The sequence below is a fragment of the Monodelphis domestica genome, chromosome 1 (genome assembly GCF_027887165.1).
Source record: "Monodelphis domestica isolate mMonDom1 chromosome 1, mMonDom1.pri, whole genome shotgun sequence".
NCBI lineage: Eukaryota > Metazoa > Chordata > Mammalia > Didelphimorphia > Didelphidae > Monodelphis > Monodelphis domestica.
Window position 1 is genome coordinate 132,151,602 of NC_077227.1, and position 20,332 is coordinate 132,171,933.

Here is a 20,332-nt window from a genome sequence, read left to right on the forward strand (position 1 = left end):
GGGATACATAGGAAAAAAACACTGTCATAAAATGAATTTGCAATAGATGAGGCCAAATAAAGGGAAGTACTAAAATGGCTAATATGGATAATTTGTTTATGCACTCTTTTCAAGTCAATAAAGAGACACTTCCTAGCTCTGTGTCTCTAGGCAAGTCACTTAACTCCAATTTCCTAATGCTTATCAATTTTCTGCCTCAGAACCGATACTTATTATTATTAGAATAGCTCAAATTTACCATCGTCAAAATCTATTTACATAATACAAATCTGAAAAAGTAGAAATTCTATGCTAGGTACAGTAGTATTGAGTAGAAGGCTCTAGTTGGAAGGTGTGATGCTAATGCAAGAGGCTGAAGGAAAAGCTAGATCCAATCAAGAGCGAAAACTTCTGCAGATTTATCCAGTTTAATATCAGTACCTTGTAAACATGTGTATTTTTATAAAGCATATAGAGTTCTCCCTTAGATCATTTCATTTTTCCTGAGGTTTTTTTTCCTCGTCTGTAAAATGAGGCAATAGAACTAGAAGACCTATGACAGGGTACTTTTCAGGTCTAAATCTATAATCTTATAATCAGCATAGAAACTTAGTTACACTTAATGAAGTAGAAAAAAAAATTTAGATAAAGTAATGTTTTTTTAAAAGATACGTTTTCCAAGAACTAGAAAGTTTAGGCTCACTTAAACATATAAACTTTATAAAGACTGATTTGCAAAAGTTTGTAAACAGACCAATATCCTATTCATAACATCTAGCAATACATAAGTTTTGTTGAATGCAAAATCGGAAAGAAGGAAAAGAGAGGGGGAGAAGGGAATAGCATGGGGAGGAGAGATGGAGACAGAGACAAGAGACACAGAGAGAGATACAGAGAGAGAGAACTTAAGTTACTACTATGTGCCAGGACCTGTACTATGTGCTGGTGATGCAAGCAAAAACCAGCAAAACACTCCTTACCCTCAAGGACGATACTTTCTACTAGAAGAAGGCAACACAAACTGGGGGAGTGGGGAAGGAAGGAGCTTTACATGCAGAAGGCATGTATTCAGGAAGTGAATATGGAGGCCTGGAAACAAGCCAGAGAAGACCATATCTGACCTATCACAACACTGTGTAGGTCCAGGAACAGAGCCTGGTTCTCAGACACAGAGGAAGTGAAAATGATGGCCAGAACAGAATGTGACCAGTACAAATCCTAAAATGAGAGGACTGTATAAAAGCAAAGCTCTGAAAATAAGCACAAGCACAGACTTTGTTCTCAATCTGATATATAAACTAAATTCTGTTTATTTTTATTTCTTTACAGTTTGATTCTTGTCTTGGCCATTTCCTCTTTTTTTTTTTAAATGAGTGATTTCACACTTCCTTTTCTTTCTACAACCAAAGGGCTTGAGTATAGAAGCTGTTAAATCCCCCTTTCTTTTTTCCTCCCCATTTTCCTTTTATCTAAAGGAGAAAAAGAAACCCTTCCTGACCCAGAAGAATATTTTTAAAATAACTTGAGGTCCCTTTACCCTAGAGAGAGAGGGAGCTTAGTATAGTGAAAAAGGAGTCAACAACAAAGCAGAGATTCAGTCCTTCACCTATGACACATCTTGACTATATAACCCTAGGCAAGCAACTTAACTCTCAGTGCTCTCCACACTAAAACAAAAAATGGCAAAGGCAGCACCAACCTGCATAAGTAGAGGGAGTTTCTTCAGCTGAAAGTTCCTCATTGGAATGAAAACATAACTCTAGTTCCTACCCCTTCCTTCCCTTTTTTTATTCCCTCCAGAAGAAAATGAATATCAGCAGAAATAGCCCATGAAGGAGAAAGAACTTCTTTATTTCTCTCAAGTTAGGTATGGCTAAAATCTATTATTATTGGTCATGGGCTCCAAGAAATAAAGTCTCTTTCAGGAAGACTTTTCTTTCATATTCTCAGGTCCTAAGGAGATATGGAGTTCTGGTTTCCAAGGTGAAAGAATCAGATTATAGATATATATCGAGTAGATAGGTTCTCAAAAGTCATTAGGCTGAGCCTACACAGTTATGAGTAAACTAGAGATATAATGTATACAAAGCTCTTACAAAGTACTAAATAAATGCCACTTAGCATTATTAAGACCTTTACAGGTTCCTTGAAAGGAAGTGGAGTATAATGAATAGAGGGTGCCAGGTGTGAATTGAAAAAAAGACTTGGATTCGAGTCCTGTCTCAGACACATACTAGCTGTGTGATCAGAGGGCTAGAAGACCCAAGAGCTGCTACATTGCATCAAGAGGGATTTTCCAGACTAAGAATTGCCCATATCAATAAAATCACAGATCACAATCAAAAGCATAGTTAAAAGTATACATTCCCTGCTATCTACTTCCAGAGAAAGAACTGTTGGAGTCAGATGGATGCTGAACAATGCATGCTATCTTTCACATCAGGCTATTTACATTTTTATTTGGGGGTTTTGGTTTTCTATGAGTGTGCCCTTACAACAATGACCAATATGGTCTTACATGATAATAAAAATAAATTTTAAAAAATCTAAGTGCACATTCTTAGCATTGTCCTCTCTCATCATGCCCTGTATCCATACCCCCAAAGCTATTCCCAAAACTGGAACACAGCCTCCTCCTTTCTCCATATTCAATATCCTTCTCTTCCTTCAAGGTCTAGTTCAGGTGCCATCTATTCCAGAAAACCTTCACTAATTCTCCTCTTCTCTGGCCATTTGAAAGAATACATTTGTATACTACAGTCCAATCTCCCATCATCCAGCCATTTTTCAGATTGAAAATATTTGGTCATTTATCCTACAAGAAAGCAACTACAATGTGAGGTTTTTCAAACAATCTTTTCTCCCCCTATTTAGGTTACACCATGACCAGGATAAGGTTATGGGAAACATCTCTTTTAAACATTCATCTGATCAAATAATTCTGTTCCTATTATCAAAAGTCCTTGGGAAAAGCCAAACATAGTTTTTCTATTCTTTTTTAAACCTTTACCTTCCATCTTAGAGTCAATACTATGTATTAGTTCTAAGGCAGAAGAGTGGTAAGGGCTAGGCAATGGGGGTTAAGTGACTTGCCCTGGGTCACACAGCTAGGAGGTATCTGAGGCCACATTGGAACCCAGGACCTCCCATCCCCAGGCCTGGCTCTCTATCCACTGAGTCATCAAGTTGCCCTTAAACAAAGTTGTTCTTAAAGAATAATGTTTACAAGAACCTCCAGGAATTAATGCAGAATGAAAGGAGCAGAACCAGGAGAACATTGTACACAGAGACTGATACACTGTGGTACAATGTAATGGACTTTTCCATTAGTGGCAATGCAGTGATCCTGAACAATTCTGAGGGATTTACGAGAAAGAACACTATCCATATTCAGAGGAAAAACTGTGGGAGTAGAAACACCAAGAAAAACAACTGCTTGATTACATGGGTCGAGGGGGATATGAATGGGGATATAGACTCTAAATGAACATGCTAGTGCAAACATCAACAACATGGAAATAGGTTCTGATCAAGGACACATGTAAAACCCAGTGGAATTGCACAGCAGTGTGTGGAGGGGAAGGAGGGAAAGAATATGATTCTTGTAACCAAATAATAATGTTCTAAATTGATTAAATAAAATTAAAATTAAAAAATAATAATAATAATGTTTACTACATGGTGCAGAAGATATGCTTAATGTAAAATGAAGGGCAATGGAAATCTTGCAAAGAGTGTGGCTGGTATGTTATACAAAATGCATTAATTTACATCCCTTGTCCAACAGACATTAGAATTCTCAAAGCTAAGGAAAAATTGCCTTAGATTCTAAATGGCTAACTAAGAAATTCTCAGTAACAGCCAACTTGAAACAAGTTGAGAGATTCCAACAACTCATGGTTCATATCCCACCCACCTAAGCCAATATAAATGTTTCTCACACTGTGTTGTTATTGTTGTTCGGTCGTTTCAGTTGTGTTCACTCACTTGTGTTTGGCTGTGACACCATTTGGGGGTCTTCTTGGCTAACATCAAAGTGTGTTTTGCCATTTCCTTTTCCAGCTCATTTTACAAATGAGGAAACTGATGCAAACTGAATTAAGTGATTTAAACCAGGATCACAGAACTATTCTGAGTCTAAGGAATGATTTGAACTCAGATCTTCTTTACTCCAGGCCTGATGCTCTATCCACTCACTGTATCACCTAGAGGCCCTTCTTACGCTGTAACAAAGTCCAACACACTATAAAACAATCTGCCTGGATGTTCAGCAATCCTGAAGTAAGAACTACTTTTGTAGAAGCAAATGTTCCCTAATCATCTTTCTGGATGGCAATAGGAAATATATAGAGAAAGATGGCTTCAAAGGCATAAGCTACAATCCTCCAATTTTACAGTTTTCTTGTTACTTAAACCACTTCATTCTCCATCACTTTGGTCACGTGGTTCCAACACATCTGCACTGAAGCATTTAACCCCTAGCACTGATTTACTAAGTCTATTATGTCTGTGCTCAAACCCAGAAGATAGTCCAAGAGAAAGAGGGGAAATGGGGGTGAGGGACAAGGGACAGGGAACTTGAATTGCAGTCAGCTCTCTGCTCCATGATGATTTGCTAGACAAATATTAAATCATACTTATATTTATATAAGGTGTCCTGGTTTTCAAAGTCCTTTTATATACATTACCTCATTTGACCTTTAAAAAAGCCCTGCTGGGTAGGCAAGAAGTTCTGAAGATTTCTCATTTAACCATAGAGGAGTCTGACACCCAAAGAGAATCTGTCTTACTCAAGGTCGCAGTTAGTAATAGAGTTGGGACCAAAAACTCTGTTCTTCCACCTCCAAATCCAACACTATTTAATATAAAACACACAATATCTCCAAAAGGTATTGTGCCATTTCTGCATACCCCTCCCCAATGATAGGTCAATTTTTTTCCCATAATTAATGTTGGAATAAAAATTACTTAACTGTGTAGTCTAAATTATATCCCACATTTCTGAAGTCCAAAAAAATTAGGGAAACACCTTTGAAATATAGGTTCAGATGGCCCACTCCTATAGGGAACAATCCAGAAACTTGGCATGAATCTAGTCAATTTCTAATTGAAGAGAATTTAGAAAGTTTAGATGAATTCTGAGGCCCTAGAGCAGCAATGGCGAAATATTGGCACATGTGCCATCCACGGCACAAGGGAGCTACTCCATTCCCCTTCTTCCCAGCACCTGAGGACATTTGCCCTGGCCAGAGCTCTATCCAATCAACCAAAGCAAGCACTTCCTCCTTCTGCTCTCTTGGGGGAGGAGGGAATTTGGAGACAGCTTGAATTTGCCCTCTGGGTACTTGAACTCTAAAACCTTTACCAACACTGCCCTAAAGCATACTGAAACTTTAGGACAAGAGAGAGTTGGTGGAAATAGGGGTGCTATGCCCCCTAAAAATCCAAATCAATCTTGGCTATCCCAAAATCAGTTTAGAAATCAGAAAATGGAAAAAAATGAAAGATTGGAAACAACTTTTGCCTAAAGGTTACTTTTAAAAAATAAAACTGTGATACAAAAATCTGGAACATCCTAGGATTTATTACCATTTCAAAACATTTAGGGAAGCATATAATTTTTTAGCATCAAAATATAACCAACAATATAATTCCTACATTTCTTTTTATTTACTTTACCTACAAATGGTAATATAACCTCTAGCTGGAAAAGTAGTATAACATAGCAGGTCACATTCTAGACCTGATGTCAGAAAATAACAGATTTTTTAGCAATGGACAGCCATTTATTCCAATTCATGCCAGGACAAGAAGAACTACTACAAAATATCTAAAGAGTACTTACCTAGCCTCTGCTTAAAGACCTCCAATGAGGTGGAACCCATCACCACTAGAGGCATCACTATTTCCCTTTCAGACAACTAACAGGAAGTTTTTCCTAACATCAAGTCTATATTTGCCTCCTTGAAATTTCCACCCATTGCTCCTGGCTGTACACTGTACACTAGATCCCAAAAAGAACAAGTTTAAGCCCTCTTCCACATGATAAATCATCAAATAGTTGAGGATGTAAAGCTCCTTCCCCCATCCCAGGGTTCTCTTTTGCAGGCCATACCCTCCCCAGCTCCTTCAACCAATCTTCCTATGGCATCAGCTCAAGGTTTTTCATCATCTTGGCTGCCCAACCAAAACAATAGATTCAAATCTTGGACCTGACTTGTACTAGCTATTATAACCATGGACACATCTCCCTCTCTTGAACACAAGTTTCCTCTTCTATAAAATAGGGCTAATGAAAGGGGCAATGCATACTTGCTTCAAAGAACATTATAAAATTTAGAGATAATGAATGCACATGTCAGTGATTGATATCCTTAAATTAAAACAGACAAAGGGTCTGGCAATCAATTCAATTAAACACTTCTTAAAAGCTCTTCCTGCAAGAGTCTGCTAGTCACAGAATAAATAGGATAACATTCATAATGGTTATTTAACATATGGAAAATGCTACAAAATTATGTTACTATTGGAGGATAGGATTAAGCATTTATGTCAGAGCTCACTAAGTACTATCAGACTATTTACTGTGCAAAGTATAATAGGTTTTAAGGGATGTCATCTGACCAATAATACCAGTATTATAATCATATAGAAAGAACTTCTGGGCCCTTTTCTGGGGTTAAATTAAAGTTAGAATTTCAATTTTGGTCTCCCTTTAACTGAAAATGCCAGTCTTTGATCCTTCAAACCTCTTTTGAACATACACACAACATTCAATTTCAGTGTGAATATGGATTACCACTATGTCTGCATTCTCACAGTTGCAAACAAAAGTTTGGGGTACATATCTGACTTTACAATGAAATTTCATCATTTTCATTTTGCTAAAACACTTTCTAATTGTTACAAATGTTTAAAATCTCTCCATTTTACCAACGATTTCTTTTTCAATCTTATCTCCCTATACTGCCTTACTCAATCCAGAAAAAAGGAATGAGGATCATAGAGTTAGAGGTGGAAGGGACTTAAATTATCAAGTCCAATCATCTCAACTTATAGATAAGGAAAACTGAGGAAAATAATCTGCCTAGGATCTATATAGAGGCTTCTTCCCTTTTCCCTCCTTTGTTCTCTCCCTGTAAACATATATAATAGACATTTGCACACAAATGTGTATGTATATATGTGTATATATAAAAAGGAGTATATGTATATAAATATATATACACAAACATGCTGTATACATATACAAACAAATTTTTTTACTTGCAAATGGCTGTCATTACTTTTTCCCCAAGGCTTTTAATAAGGATTTTAATATTTAATATATTAAGAATTTAAAAAATAAAAGATATTTTAAAAATATCTTTACTGAAGTGAAATAATTTCCAATTTCCAATCTCTTATTTGAAAAAGTTATGTAGAATAAAGTTAATGCTAGCCACAAAAAAAAAAAACACCTATTGGCAAAGTCAAAGCTACATGAAGTTCTGCCAAAATAATGGCTAATCATTCCATGGAGGCAAGTATGGGTCTTAAACTTTTCTTCCATCCCTTCATGTAATTAATTTGTTTCAGATCTCACAGAAAATTCTCTTTAGTCCTCATTACATTTTTTTTTTGCATGTGCTTTGATTCTGGTCATGAAAGTATATCCCACAATATTGATCTTGCACTTAGATGATTTATATTGACATGGGAACAACAAAAGGGAAGTTGGAGGGAGTATGAAATAAGCTTTTCATTAGAATTTTTTATTGCTTGATTGTAAGGCTGGCTAAAACAGAAGCATATTAACTTCACCTCATATTGTAAACACTTCTTTTATTTGCATTCCAAAAATTATCTAATTACAGACATATATAAGGAGATCTTTAGTTATGAAAGTAACAGTTTCAAAATGCTGGCCACTTGAAAAAACTGACATGAAAATCCTGAAGTCACGTTCACACTTAAGCAAGGTCTGCCAAGGGCAGAAGGCAAAGGTGCTCATCATTTCTGAAAGAGCATCAGCTCACAGCACAGTGACTACAAACAAGGGAATACAAAAGGCATGACACCAACAGCTCCAATGGAAATCCAAATAAAAACTAATCCAGCTGGAAGAGTATCTTAGTCTGGCAGAATAATTCTTTAATCAGGGACAAACTGATTTCTAAAAAGCTACAAAATTTATACTGGTGTTCAATTTAATTAAAGATACTATTTCTCCAATTAACAAAATAAGTATTAAAGACACATCATAAATAAACACAAACACACATACAAACTTCACTAAGGGTAAAAAATGGAACCACTGTCTAAAAATTTCTCTACCAAGAAATTTGTCTAGAAATTTCTCAAGTAAAATCAGTTTGTATAGTTTACAATCTTCTTGTGCTAAAGTTTTATGAAAAACAATCAACTTAAAAACAAAAAGAAACCAAGCTTAGGAACTATACCTCAAAACTGCAGAGAGCAATCATGTGTACAGTTCTGTTTAATTTTCCATGCCTAATTTAACAGAAACCTCAGGTTTCATACAAAAATGCTTTAATAGGTTTACAATTCTTTTTCTGAAATTAATCTACTGAAGGAAAACAAAACCTAGGTCATTAAGGCTTGGGGTTAGACCTAGAAATCATCTGTAGATCATAATCCTGGAACTATCACTTTTTTGGAATTAAAATCCCCACAAAAGAGATAAAACTATTATTAAAACACAAAAAGAAAGTTGCTATAAGTTTTACAGGTAAATGGAAAGGAATCACTATAAATGGGGACAGGGAAGTAATAAATCATGTTTTTCAGTTGTGTCAAACTCAAATAGAAAGAGGGATCACTAAACCCTAATTGACTTAGGAAAACCACATATTAACATTATATATGTTCTATTGTAATTTTGTTGTTGTTGTTGTTGTTAAATATTTTCCAATTATATTTTAATCTGTGGAAGTCATTCCCCAGGCATGTTTGACATCTCTGATGTAGCCCACTATCAAGATTCTTAATGTCAAGTGTTTGTAAGCCAGTGATAAAGCTTAAGAATAATTCAAAAGATAAAAGAGTGTATATAGTCTATTAAAAACCAGGGCTAAGATCCTCAGATTTTTGGCATCAGACTCTTCTAGGGGCAGTGAATATTAAACACTAGAAAAGCTCTTCTCTTGTTTGAGAAATCTTGGCAACTTTTCTCTGCAACATACCCTTCTGGTTGGATATCCATCCTTAGCTCAGTATGGTTCAGTCCTGTCTGAACCAACTTAGGGAAGAACTCCTTTATAATACTGATTTTGGAAAAGTTAACATTTTGTTTAGACCTTTTGTCAAATAAAACAAGTATCATATCAGACTTTTCCTGTAATAGTGTTTAGGGGATATATTATATATTGTTTTATTTATGGTATACTTGAATCTGTATTTGAGGTTTATTATGAATCTCTACTGCCCATAAATGGGAATAAGGGTTTTTGCCAGGGATCCAGGAAATTGAATAGGGAAAACTTACATCTTTGTATCTAACTGAAATATATCACTTCTTTCAATTATGAACATAGGCAGCAAACCAAAGTATTAGGCTTCACCAAATTGCGCTCTCTCTCTCTCTCTCTCTCTCTCACACACACACACACACACACACACATTAAAAATGCCTCTGATACAGGAATGTGAATGGGCTAAATAAAGATAATATAAAAAATCAGGGAAGCAATTTAAAGTTAGCATCACCTGTAACTCCATTAAAAAAACCAACCATATGATTCTGTATCTATAAAATGTTTTTCATTTCAAAAATTTACTTAATCATCCAAAGCATCAGCATGACTGAACATGTCTACTGTAATCTTATGAAAAGTTGTTTATTTCTGTAGCTTATAACCCAGCTACAGCAGCGAGATCTTTCCAAAATAGCCCTCTCTCATCCATTTTATAAATATATAGAATTTCCATGTGAAGATCCTCCTCTGCCAAAGCACAAATCAATATAGTGTTTACTTACAGTGAGCTTCAAAGACAATGTCTGAAACCTTAAGTGACTCTCAATTATTTATTATGTAAATCATATAAATTACATAAATATATATCATAAATTACAATCCAATCCTTTTTTCCCCAACCAATTCAACAATTTGAAAGAATAAAAACAACTAAAACCTTAATCCAGGGTACATTTCTAGGTTCTAACAAAAAGGGTTTTTCAGTCAACTGACTCACTTTTTTCTTTTTTGTTTTTGTTTTTTTCTTAACAGTCTTCAGATTTCATCAAGAAAAGAGAAAGGGAACATTTATAAAAGAACTGAAGAGTATACTTTAAAAGCAATACTATTTGGAAGGAGAAGAGAAGAAGGCTCAGGGCCCTACTTATCTTGTGTCATTAAAAAGAGGAGATCTCTGCCATCATTAGAATTTAATTAAATATATATGCCAAGATCTCAGAATCCTTTTCTCTTCTTCTCCCATCAAGTACTAAGTTTCACTCACTGACAAAGGTCATTTAGACAAAGATTTATGAATAGGTCTCCCAAAAGGTACATCTATGAACTGTGATAAGGAAATCATTCAGACATAATATTTAACTAATCATTTTATTTATTACTTAATAATGTTAAGAAAGGTACTAAATATACGACTGTAGTTGGCAACAGTTCTATGAAAATAAATTAATCATTGTACCATGGAAGGAAGTAGGAAGAAAGAAGTCACTGCTACTTTGAAGTACATTCTAGAAAATAGAAAATTTCCTTTCTGTTCAACTTCAAAAAGAGGGGCAGAATAGTATAAAAGGAAGAACATTACTAGAAGTCCAAGAGAGCAAGTCCCTGGTCTGCCATAACTAATATCATGACTTTGACTTTCACCTCATTGGGCACTGGTTTCCTCATCTGTAAAACCAGGGAAGTGAAGTAGGAGATCTGTTAAAAGTCTCTGTCTTATTTAATAAAACTATGAAATTAAATTAAACAAGTGATAACTGCTCAAAAAAAAGTTAGATTCAATTACAGCTGATTAGGAAATTTAGTTACATTCTGTGACAGCACAGTAATCTCTTACAATTCAAGATGAAAAACAAGTTGTTTTCCCTCACCATTAATGAAATTATGCAAAACTACCATGTGATACTGCTGAATTTATTTTTCAGAGACTATCCAATCATTTTCCCCTTAATGTTCCCATTACAGTGCAGTTAATATACAAGAGATGATGGAAGAGAAGGTCACATTACAGCACACTGACTCATCATAGGTCTTTCCCCAACTCACCCACTCTAGGTCATTAATTTTGTCCATATAATTCCACTCCCTTTCCCATTAAACAGAAGAGGCATAACCAACACATACCTAACATAAGAAAAGATGGGAAGAAGTCCAAGAGATTAAGATGTTTAGTTCTGAATGGTACATACCTCCATGTTAATAAAGAAGACTAGCTTCTTTCTCTTCAAACAGCATTCCTGGTAATCCTGAAATGAATCTCAAAAACTGGTTTTCCAATTTCTAATTTAGGTTAAATATGAACTAATTAGATGTTTGCAAAAACACTTTGAAGATGTTAAAAATTATATAAACATTAATTATCAATGTCTATCCACAGAGCTCCTGATTCTAAAAGAGAACACTAATCCTAAACATACATTCAATAGTGCCAGGTTTTTACAATTTGCCAAGATGTAAAAATGGGGCAGGGTTATCTTTTAGGAATGCTAAATGAAATTAAAATGCAGTAAGTCACTGACAAAAACTGTATCCATCTTAATGAAAACATCTACCAAAGAATTTCTGTATTGGTAAGAATATTTTCCTGGACAATACATTATAATCATAAACAATTTACCATTCTTTTTATATAAAAGCATTCTCCAAGATAGGGCATTTGTAACAAACATTTTGCCACTAGGGTTGTCAGGTGTTCCTGTTTTGGAGATAAGCACAAATCTTCCAAAGCTCCTGGATCTCCCTTTTTACATTTTCACCAACAAGTACCTAGCTCAGAGAAACTAAAAACAGTCAGTTTAAAAGAATCCTAGGTTTCAGGTTCTCAACCAAATGGACATCTGGAATCAAAGTTTCCAACTCTTGCTGTCTCCTCTTTTTTAAACTGTCCAAAAAATTCCCAAACTGCTGAGATCTCATAAAGAGCTTTTTGAGATACTTAATCCAACTACTCTACATATAGGAACATGTGGATTAAGGACCATTTTCTTTCAACTTGAACCTGATTCAAGGGGAAAAATTAGATTTAGAGCTGAAAAGGATTGGATTTTATCAATGAAGAAACCAAAGCACAAAAAAATCAAGTGACTCACCAGAATTCACAAAGATAAGAAGTAGCAGAGGTGGGATTCAAAACTAATACCTTTAGGACTCTTTATCCAATACTTTCCCCTAAATCCCAATAAGCAGGTAAATGGCACAGTGAAGAGAGCCTGGAAATGGAATCTTGACGGGGGCTGAATTCAAATTCAGCCTTGAACACTTAAGAGTTATGTCTGAACACAGAATAGTATACATGTCAGACCTTTGGGAAGGGAAAGACTTTAAAACCAAGCAAGACATAGAAAGAGTCACAAAATGTAAAATAAACAATTTTGATTACATCAAATTAAAGAGTTTTTGTACAAACAAAACCAATGTCACCAAAATGAGAAGGGAAGCAACAAATTGGGAAACAATCTTCATAACAAAAAAACTCTGACAAAGGTCTAATTACTCAAATTTATAAAGAGCTAAATTAATTGTACAAAAAATCAAGCATTCTCCAACTGATAAATGGGCAAGGGACATGAACAGGCAGTTCTCAGCCAAAGAAATCAAAACTATTAATAAGCACATGAAAAAGTGCTCTAAACCTCTTATAATCAGAGATGCAAATCAACCCAACTCTGAGGTATTACCTCACACCTAGCAGATTGGCTAACATGACAGCAAAGGAAAGTAATGAATGCTGGAGGTGATGTGGCAAAGTGGGAACACTAATTCATTGCTGGTGGAGTTGTGAATTGATCCAACCATTCTGGAGGGCAATTTGGAACTATGCCCAAAGAGTGATAAAAGACTGTCTGCCCTTTGATCCAGCCATAGCACTGCTGGGTTTGTACCCCAAAGAGATAATAAGGAAAAAGACTTGTACAAGAATATTCATAGCTGCACTCTTTATGCTGGCCAAAAATTGGAAAATGAGGGGATGCCCTTCAGTTGGGGAATGGCTGAACAAATTGTGGTATATGTTGGTGATGGAATACTATTGTGCTCAAAGGAATAATGAAGTGGAGGAATTCCATGGAGACTGGAACAACCTCCAGGAAGTGATGCAGAGTGAAAGGAGCAGAACTAGGAGAACATTGTACACAGAGACTGAAACACTGTGGTACAATCGAACGTAATGGACTTCTACGTTAGGGACAATGCAATGTCCCTGAACAATCTGCAGGGATCTAGGAGAAAAAACACTATCCACAAGCAGAGGACAAATTGTGGGAGTAAAAACACCAAGGAAAAGCAACTGCTTGACTACAGGGGTGGAGGGGACATGACTGAGAAGAGACTCTAAATGAACACCCTAATGCAAATACCAACAACATAAAAATGGGTTCGAATCGAGGACACATGTCATACCCAGTGGAATCATGCCTCAGCTATGGGAGGAGTGGTGGGAGGTGGGGAAGGAAAAGAAAATTATCTTTGTTTCCAATGAATAATGTGTGAAAATGACCAAACAAAATAATGTTTAAAAAAAAAAAGAGTTCTGTCAAGTCTACTTAACCTTTCCTCATCTCTAAAAATGGGGATAAAAATAACAACTTCCTGTTGTCATTGTGAGGGTAAAATGAGATAATACTTGTAAAGTGTTAAAAAGTACTATATAAAATGCTATCATTATTACAAGTGCTTCCCATCTTTAGACTAGACTCATAAAGAGACATGTTTTATATAGGCAAGATAGAACTAAACTGGCAAGACAGGTCAGGTCAATTAATTTACAATTACCCCATCAGATTTTACTAAGCTTGTTTTTAGAAGGAGCTAAATAGTAACAAGGATGTTATCCTTTAAAGAGGTTACTGCCAGATTTGTTCCCTGCCTCTCAGACCCCATTACCTAGGAAAAAAGAATACTATATATAATAATTATCCATATAGTATATATTTAAAGATCAATTCTGATGATAGAAAATGAGAAATACTTACTATGTGCTCTCATAGTAATCTCATTTGCTCACTTTTTTATACCATCACAGCAAAACTAAGTCAACAGAGAATTAATTTGAAGAATTGCTTAACAATAATGGTGAAGGATTTGCAGCAATCCTTTCATAGCATCTCTCATACCATCTTTTGAGACCAGAAAAAAAATATTTTCAAGACAAATGATACTGCTTTAGAACTAAGAAGGTTCTTAGCCAATAAGAAGAAACCCATGGTCCTGTCCTCACAGCCACAATCCCCTTATATTGACTAGGTAGGTAGGTAGGCAGGCACTCAATAAATATGGTTCAGTCTTGACTAGCAGACATCCTCATGTGCAATGACATTTGTTAAGAAAAATTATCTGAGCATTATAGGGAGGTGAAGTAAATATTCCTAATAAATCATTTCCAAATTTCTCACTGTTTGCAATTACTACAGATCTTCACCAATGTAGGTATAAAATTCAAGGTGCTATTTTTGGGTTTCAACTATTTTTCTTAAAGTTCATGAAAAGTTTCATGGCACGAAACAAGAAAATTTTTTTAAAAAATCAAAAGAAAGCATTTTTGCATGAAATGCAATACCCACAATGATCGTTGCTTTTTTGTTTTATTCCCATAGCCACCAACTAAGTTCCCTTCTCTACTTCCTTTGCATTTCCTCTAGCACCAGGTCCTGACACATACTGGTTGGAAATGTATTTGTGCCCGGAGGAAAGGAGAGAATTAGAATTTTTGAGCTGGAAATAATCATCAAAATGCATTCTTTTTTCTACCCTGAAAAACTCTCAATAAAAACAAGAGGATCATTGGAAATACACAAGCTAACATACCAATTCCTTTTATATTTTTTTTGAAACATTAAGAAGAGTGGTCAGCTTTCTTTGTGCAGTATTTATTTTTGTTTCACCTGACTTGAAGCAATATAAGTCTTTTTTTTTTCTTTCACAGCAACTTTGGTTAAAGAGCTGTTATGTTAAAAAAAGTCTTCAGAGCTTATAAACAATATTCCTTCACAAACTTGCCTTGCAAGGAAGTTTTAAAGATGACATCTAGAAATGAAGAAAGGACATCAACTTTGTAAAACAAAAAGAAGCAAAGCCTAAAAATAAAAGGTTTGTATATTAAAACATGATTTTAATTAACACTGGTTTGTTATGGAAAAGATACTATTAAAACCAGTCGGAAGTGTTCACTTTTTAGCCTCAGATTTTAATTTCATCCAAATCAATGAATATCAAAGGAGAACTACAGACAATAGTTCCATAGCACTCTGCATTTATATCAAGATCTGGGTCTGGGTACTATATCTGTCATACCCAGAGAAATTCTTGTTCAGCACAGGTAGGTGTGGATGTTCTCTTATAGCTCTGATGTTCTGTGACTCATTCTATTAGATTTAGAAAACACTCTAGTAGTCTATTATTATTTCATTTATATAGCATCTTGAGTGTAAAAAAATTCACTTATATATATACACACATGCATACATTTTACTTGCAACAACTCTGCAAGATAGGTAGGTCAAGAATTTCTTTACAGATGAGAAAACTGTTCCCCATAGCAACAAAACTAGTGAACAAAGCCAGAACTTAAATTCAGATTTGTGGACGTGAAGTTCAGAGTTCGTTTCATTATATCATACGTATCATTCAGCTTCTGATCCCATTAGCATCTACAACATTCATGAATTCTCTACCTGAATTCTTCCAGTGACTTGGAATTCACATCCTCAAAAGCTATCCTAAACCAATGTTGGACAGAAACTGATGATGATTTAATTTTTGACACATTAAACTAAATCTGCCCTTCTTACAACAGGCTACCTCAGATTCAGGATAGTCCTCCTCTCACAGTTCCTATCCCCTTGACCTTTGGATGCAAGATATCAACTGATGTGGGGGCAACCACTTCCAAGACAGTATAAAGGGAAGACCCTGACTATCTCCAATCATACATTCCCTCAAAACACCATGGTTTATTCAATTGTGACTTTCTTTCAGAAGCAAAAGGTCAAAACCAGGGAAAAATCAAAACTTTTAAAAGCCTCCAGAGTTTGTGTATCTTGTTATTCTGAATAGGCATTATCACAGTAATTATTCTTATTACTCTTCAAGAATGACTAAATTTCTAGTATATTTTTCAGAGTAATGGAGGCATGGAAGAAAGAGGACTGGGAAAAGTAATTATACTGAATAACTTACACATAGAATTTCAAATCTGCTTTATGCATACCATTCCTTCAGCATTCTATTCAATAGTCTGATTTTTCCATTCCTTCCCTTCTTCATAGAAAATGTTAAAAAAAAGTTTGGTTTTTTTAACTGTTTCAGTTGGTCTTATTTATAATAAAGCTATATTCTATCTAGCCAATCCTTTCAATACCAATTATTCCTATGCTCACTGAAAAGGAATGTAATTAAGGAAGGAAAGAACTAATTTACTCTATTCAGAATTGTCAAACTTTTATTTAGGAGTGTTTGCATATGTCATAAAGATACAAGTCATACTAAAAAGTACTTCAAAATGGTATAGCATGTTTATAACCAGAGAACAAACCAACATGTTCTCAACTCATAAATGAAGAAAGTGGGTATAGAGAAATTAAATAATTGCCCATTTTCTCTAAGTTCATACAAGAACAACAGAGAAAACATTTTTAACAAGTCCACCCTTTAGGGTATAGATAAATGGAAGCCAAATTCTACTTCTCAGCATTTGCTGACAAAAAAAAAATAAAGTCTTTTTTTTTTCAAGCAGCACTCAATGAACATTTATTGTAAAATGAAGGAGTTGAACTGGTTCTCTACTGTCCCTTTCAGCTCTAACATTCAAAGATATTAATTACTCAAGCTACTAATGCTACAATAATTTTGAGCTTAAGCTTAACTAGATCATGTTAGTTTTTCAACTTAAGTGTTTATATTTTAAAGGTGAAAAAGTTTTCCCCACCTACATTATTAATGAAAATTCCTGAATCAAAACAAACTGACACATGCAGAAGTAGTTAATTTTTTTTTTTGATGATAGTAAAGTGAATCAGCACCTTGGAATTTTTTCCTACTAGATAAGAGAACAGGGATTCTTAAGTCTTTTTTGTATTGTGAACTCCTTTTCAGGATAATGTTTTAAATATGTAAATTAAAATACATAGAAAAGTTTATGAAGGAAAAAATTTAAATTGGTGGACCCCAGGTAAAAGAAGCTCTGCACTATAGGGTTCAAAAGGCTTTTGGAAAATCTGCATCTGGGTTCTTAAAAGAAGATACTATGCTAGATAAGATCAATAAACAGTTAAAAGTGCAAACCTACTGTGAGTTCACATTAAACACTGAAACTAATGCACTTTACAGTGCATTAGCTACAGTGCATCTAAAGAGACAGGGAAGGAAAACCATTTACAAGAGGACAGGAAAACATTTCTCTATTAAACGGAACTCTTTTATCAGATCTACAGAATGCTACAGACACAGAAGATGGACTAATTAACCATTTTACTATTTGTACAAAAGAATAGCTTTTGTCCAGAAATCTTAGGAAAACCATGTAGTCAATTTTGTTCCCCCCCCCCAAAAAAAAGTTTTTAAGCATATCATTGTTTTTATTTAGCCAGTTATCTATGCCTGAAATAATAAAAATTCCCTAACTAAATGTCACAAAAGGAATTGGAAATTAAGTACAAGAACCAAAATTATTACTCAATCTTGTTTTTACTGTGGATTTCTCAGTTCAGAGTAAATTCTAAAATACTAACATGCTAGTATCACTTCTCCAAAGAAAAAAAGTAGTACCTAATCATTATTTTCATGGATAAACTTCTGAGGTTCTCCTTAGAATGATTTTTCTAAGTACCTCGGTCCAAATGGCTTTAAGAAAAAAATAAGTCAGTAAATTCAAGAATTGTTTACAAAACAACTTGTTTTGTTTTAAAATATGGCTGCACTTGAACACCAGATAAAGTGGGAGAGTTCCATGGTTTAGAGGGAGAGTTAGTTTACAAAATGCATCTCCATTTGGCTTAGACCACCTATCACCCCCTCCTTTAACTCAGTTCTAAACAAGTCCATACCAAAAAATAATACAGTTATAAAGAATGCCCCCAGTTGCTATAAGAAGGAAAAGGGGGGGGGGGGGGGAGAATAACAGAGCTGAAAGCAATTCAATGTTTGGAATTAGCAACAAGAGGAGAGACACTGCCTTCACAAAGTAAACACTTGTTCAGATCAAATTTGTGTCTGACCCTCTAGATTCACATAAAGCAACCAAACCAAAGTACCCCTTATACAAGAAGCGACCACAAAAATCACTGTTTGCTTCTTTCATTCCCTAAAAGAAAAAAAAAAGGGGGGGGGGCGTTCACTCCCTCCATGGTCGCCCCACGTTGAAAGGGAGGATAAGACGAGATTCGGCATAAGTAGAAGCCCTGGTTGAATCAGACTCGGGGGTCTGGGCCAAAAAAGAAGGAAGAGAAGATGAGATTCCTGAGGATTTGAAGAAGCCCTAGGAGACCAAACTCAAGGGTCTGGACCAAAGGAAGGGAGGGGTGAAAGGGATTCAGGATCCAAAGAGGCCCTGGGGGATCAAACTCAGAGGTCAGGACCAAAGGGCAGTGAGGGGCCTGGAGGCTTCAAGAAGGCTGGATGGAGCCTAATCGATGAAGCAGGACTGCCCCCCACCTCATCCCGGAGAGTAGCCCCCGCTGGAAGGGAGGCAGGGAATCAGGCAGCGCCCAACCCAAAAGTTGGACTCTCTTTTAGCAAGGCGGTAACTGTGCTCAGGACCCAACAATGCGAAGAGAGGAGCGATAGGGAGGCGGGTGAAGCCAGAAAAGGAGGGGGCGCCCGGGGCTGGGGGGAAGGCTCGTTCTCTCATGCCCCCCGCCCCCAGTCCCGTCCATCCCCGCTCCTCATTCGAGTAAGCTCAGAGAACTAGCTGTCCTCGGTACCCCGAAGGAGCTCACACCACACCACACCACACCACAACACCCCCACCCCCAGCCCCAGCCCCGAACTGTGGTCAGTCCTCAGAGACCTCTCCCCGGCACCCCGGAGCCCCACCTCTCCAACCCCCCGCCCAGAGGAGGGGCTGAGGGGGAGGGGCAGGGGCAAGGCTCTCCCCCTCCTCTGGTCCCCGCCGCGCGCCCCACACCGCGCGCACGCACACACTCACACTCACACACTCGGGGGTACACAAACAAACACACACACACACACACACACAACTTCCCCAACTCCGCCAAAGAAATTGGGCTCTCACCGTGCGGCGCCCGGGACTCCCCCGCGGGCCGAGCCGGCGCTGCTCCCCACTTTCTCGGCGGTTAGAAACAATGGTCTGGCTGCTTCCCCAGCTACAGCGACGAGGAGTGCGGCCAGAAGTCGGTCTCTCTGGACCTCGAAATGCTTTAACCAAAGCGAATGCTGCTGCAGGGACTGTCGCTGCTGCTCCTGCTCCTACTGCTACTCTGCTCCAGCACACAGGCTATGCTCCCCGACGCATGCGCCATCTGAAGAGGCGAGAGGGAGGGAAGGAGGGCGAAAAGACAAGGAGGGAGGGGTAGTTGGGGGTATGAACTCCACCAGCTCTCCTAGGGGTTAGGGTTCCTCCTTCCTCGACCTGTGATTGCACGATTATGCTGTCAATACAGCAGGGCGGACCAATAAGATAGCTCCTCTGAGGTGTTCTCAGGTTGCTAAAGAATAAGACTTTGGGGAGCTAACTAATAGGGTGAGAGGTAGGGCCAAGCGTAAAAGGTGTCTTTTGGGGAATACCCAATCCCGCTTTTCTTTTTTTTTTTAAACGTTGAGTTTCCAACTGTAAAGTTTGCCGCTGTTTTGGTGAAATTAAGGTTGCGAAGATTCACGATCCCATTTTCATCATCTTTTGCAGCATGGTAAATCTTAAGAAGTTGAAAGTTAGCTGCAAGAGTTCTTACAGACCACCTCATCCAGAAATCCTTTCTCCAGCATCCCTGACAGATACTGCAGGAGATCTAGTCGCAGCTCTAACATTGCCATTCATATGAAGCAGCTCACTTGTCAGGCAGCGGCTTCCAGTGATGGATGACTTAATAGTGAAGATTCTCTGCTTTAATTTCAGCCCAAAGTCGCTTGCAACTTTCACTCATAGGCTTCTGAAGTAACACAAAACGAACCAGCTTCCTCTTTCAAGTGGAAACCTTGCAAAAACTTTA

General features: G+C 36.8%; 1 protein-coding gene across 9 annotated transcripts in view; it reads right to left on the reverse strand.

Annotated features, from left to right (window-relative positions):
• AKAP13 (A-kinase anchoring protein 13) overlaps positions 1 to 19,663 on the reverse strand; it is a 422,215-nt gene extending 402,552 nt beyond the window's left edge. For all 9 annotated transcript variants that reach the window (XR_008913836.1, XM_056806779.1, XM_056806775.1 and 6 more), the window contains exon 1: positions 19,399 to 19,663. The gene's annotated coding sequence lies outside the window, so the exon portion shown is untranslated. The remainder of the gene's footprint in view (positions 1 to 19,398) is intronic.
• Between the last annotated feature and the right edge of the window lie 669 nt (positions 19,664 to 20,332).